The sequence below is a fragment of the Atta colombica genome, unplaced genomic scaffold (genome assembly GCF_001594045.1).
Source record: "Atta colombica isolate Treedump-2 unplaced genomic scaffold, Acol1.0 scaffold46, whole genome shotgun sequence".
NCBI lineage: Eukaryota > Metazoa > Arthropoda > Insecta > Hymenoptera > Formicidae > Atta > Atta colombica.
This window is the reverse complement of record NW_017259535.1, coordinates 253,297-257,290: the sequence shown is the minus strand read 5'-3', so window position 1 is coordinate 257,290 and position 3,994 is coordinate 253,297. Positions and strand designations below refer to the sequence as shown.

The following is a 3,994-nucleotide window of genomic DNA, read 5'->3' as shown; positions in this document are numbered from 1 at the left end:
GATATCACTACAATTATAATTATAATAATCCATTATAAATATTTATTATGAAAGTAATTATTAAATTTCTTACTGAGAGAATACTGACGTATTGGATATTATACCGGCTTTTAAGTTTTTAATTAATCTTTATATTGTTCTGCTCCCGATGTAAAATTTATGACGTCGCAATATATCACGATACATTACATCTACAAAATAAAGGAATCTGCTTGTAATTAAAGGAATTAAGTTATAAGAAGGCGAAATCGGTGATGTGTGTTGGACAGTTTCACTATTAATTAGTATTCGTAATCGTGCGCGGACAGCAATGGGATCAATGTATGATTGAAAGTCGAGATATCGGTTTGCATTCAGATTGTAAAGAATAAATGTCGTTTTAAATGTTCAAAGATATTTTTCGCGACACGAGGATTCCTAGAAAGTGACCGATTCGAGATGGATTCGAGATTATTGGAAAACTCAGTAAAAATTCTCTTCGATCATATCGCCACGTTAAGTCACGCACAGCAGACAACGGTGATGGTCAACGAGGTATCGGAACTTAGAAAGTCGAGGAAACGCTGCCGGTTGCATGCGAACTGGTCGACTCCCACGCCATACTTACGGGCACTTGATGTTCTTACGTAAATACTCGCGGGCCGCGTTATCGTTCTCCGATCGTCGATCGGCTCGGGTGAGGAAGGCGGAGGAGTGCAATTAAATTCACATCAGAACGAAAGTGAGAGTGTGTGGTCAAGGCCCGGAGGAATATTCGCCTCTACACTGAGAAAAAAATATAGTTAATTTTAATAAATATTTAGTTCAATACTGCCAGTTAAACATTTACTTACAGTAAGTAAATATTTGTTCAGTAAAAAAAAATTATTGTTAAATCAAATCAACATTTTTTGTATCAAATAAATATATCTTTATATTTAATAAATATTTAGTTGGCAGTATTCAACTAAATATTTATTAAAATTGACTATATTTTTTTCAGTGTAGAATATTGTCTAAAGCCTCTTTCTACCAATTTACTTTAATTTTAATCTCGGTTCTAATTAACTCTTCAGTATTTTCTAATTCAAAGAAATTTAAAAAAAGGATGAAGATCAAGTTATATAAACTGAGAATAAAGTTAATCTATCAATCTGTGGTAGAAACGGGTAGAACGGGCATAAGCCCAAACTACGCATTGAAGAATGAGATTGAAAGATTGAAAGATTGAAGTTTGACCAATCAGAACAAAAAAAGCCAAAACTTCTTTGTCCTCATTGGTGAAATTTCAATCTTTAATCTTTAATGCCTATTGTTAGTCTGATTCCGGCTTTTATTTTTAAACAATCCCCGTACCGCGAAAAATATCTCTCGAGATCTGAAATAATTCAAGACTTTCACGCTACCTGTTAGATCAATATTATTTCACAATAATAAATAAAGTATCTTTTAATACTGTACTGTAAATACATAGCAAACAGAAAATAAAGGCTTTAAACAATAAAGCTGAAATCTTTAGTGCTTAAATAACTCGGTGTAAATTTATACACTCACATCCAATCCTGCAAATTGCGCGCCGAATTTAATTTTTAATCTCGAAACGTAATTCTAACAGAACTAGAGCAATAATATTACAAATTAAATTGACAAGCAATTTAATAATATTGATGCTCACAATTGATGCTTACAATTAGAAAGAATCTTAATAATGATTAAATTTGACGCGCGTAGTTTATAAGATTGGAGATACATTGTGTATAAATTCACATTGAATTATAAGTAATACAATAAAAATCCAGCTTGACTGTTTAGGTTCCTTATTTCCTATTTATGGAATATTGTATTTATAATCCTTTTTGAAAAAGCAAAACGGCATCATTCTTTCTTTCCTTGTGCCTTGGACATTACGAAATCCTGATAAAAAGGAAGAATTACACAACGGTAAAGAGAAATAGTATAGTCGGCCGTATGACGCGTAAAGTGATAATTGACGATCATTATTCGGCGCTTGTCCGCGAATGTCGACTGCGTTTTGTTAAAATAAAAGTGTTACGTACCGCTCACTGAAAAATAAAAAAAAACCCGCAACTAGAGCACCGCGCCTTTTCTCCTTCCGTTCGCCGCGCAGGAAATGATCTCCTATCTGAAAACGCGCGAGTCATCGCGAGGCCGCTTTGATAAATCGATCACGATTGTGTCTCGCAGCGGACACGAAAACGAGCGGTCGCTCAAGAGTTAATTGGCCCTTTACGTAATCGCATTTTTTCGCTCGCGCCCGAATCAAATAACGAATTCGATTGGACGCATTAGTGTGCACTAGTGAATATTAAAGTTACAGTTGTTGATTTAATCTGTGTAAAAGTAAAATGAAAATATTTCGAATTAAATACAGATTTTACTTAACAGCACAATAAAATGTATAGAGGATTTTGTGGTTTAATCCGTTTTTATATTAAAATTTTATATTAAATTTACATTTTTACGACGACTTTGTGTACGATGACTTAAAAAAAGGATTAAACTATAAAATGCTCAATAGATTTTAATGTACTGTTAAGTAAAATCTGTATTTTATAATTTAAAATGTTTTCATTTTACTTTTATATAAAAATTAGTATACAACGGCTTTAATATGCGCCAGTGCGCATTGAATATATCCATTCAAATTCGCTAAAAATCACCTCGTATTCCATACAGCACAAATTATTCCAGCAACATTGCAACGTTTCAGCAATATTGTAGTAATATGTGTTCAGCAGAGAAAGCAACTGTTGTAAAATTCTTTAACATGATTAGTTATACATTTAGATTCAGTGAGATAGAAACTAAGAGCAAGACCAATCATATTAAAAAATTTTACAACGATTACATTAACTGCTTTCTCTGAACGCAACCATTGTAACGTTGCAATAATGTTCTCAAACCTCTGTGTTATATGAGATGCTTTTCTTCCCTCCGTACATTGTACATGGAAGGCGAAGGAAACTGTTCTGAGAGAAGAAGGAAATTTCAAAAACGATTTGAAAGCGATTAATCAGTGCCGAAGGCGAAGCGACTTGTGTTTCTCTCGCTTCGATTATTCTCCGTACTCTCATCATTTTTCTAACGTTAATCAAGCCGTCGAGAATGGTTAAAAGCGGTAAGCGCACTTTGCGAACGTTTATGAGGCTCGTTCGATTACGACTTTGTGGCTGTTCTTTATTCGAATTACAGTCGCGATTTCGCAACACGTTTCACAACACGGCGCACGGCAATTAAGTTTCATTAAAGAATATTGGCGGATAGCGAGCGGTTTAATCTAGCACGCACTAACAATTGCAAAGTATCTATAAATGAATATCGACTTACATGATATCAAGACACAATTGACTTGATATCAAGACACAATTCGCATAAGTGCAGATTAATTTTTAAAATCGTCTTATTATTTTTCTTTTTTTCTATTTTACCTTTTCACGAAATATCTTAATAAGATATTCTACAATACTCTTGTAATTATGAGATTTAATTGATAATTAAGAGAATTGTAAATTTCCGCAATCAAAAGTGTTGTTAATGACACTTAATAATTTCCTTTTTATCGATTATTTTTTTCTTTTTTTATTTTGACTTTTTATGAAATATCTTATAATTACGAGATTTAATTCGAGAATTATATATTTCCGCAATTAAGAGATGTCGTTAATAACGGTCATATTTCAGAGGCAACGAATAAACGCTAAGTTTCCATTTCGCCGACTATTTGTCGCGTCCTAAATAGTCCGCAACTGTACCTTTACAGATCACCTGTCACGCTAGGTACGCGAAAAATGAGATTTAAATTCTCGAACTTTACGAGCGCAATAGCCGGGATAACCGCGACGATAAAATCTGAATGCCGCCACTTCCATATCCGAACGTTCACGTTGTACATGACGAATCTTCTTTGCCTTGCCTCTTTGCTATTTAAATTGATCGTTGCGACCGTCGTTGCGAAATTTGCCAGGCGGACGTAAATCGCAGAAACTATCTCGTT

General features: G+C 33.8%; 2 protein-coding genes across 2 annotated transcripts in view; one reads left to right on the top strand and one right to left on the bottom strand.

The window, feature by feature from the left end:
* The window catches only part of LOC108691337 (unconventional myosin-Ie-like), a 30,980-nt gene that overhangs the window by 13,491 nt on the left and 13,495 nt on the right, over positions 1-3,994 (top strand). The window lies entirely within an intron of this gene.
* The window catches only part of LOC108691396, a 13,292-nt gene that overhangs the window by 8,520 nt on the left and 778 nt on the right, over positions 1-3,994 (bottom strand). The gene's annotated exons all lie outside the window — the stretch shown is intronic.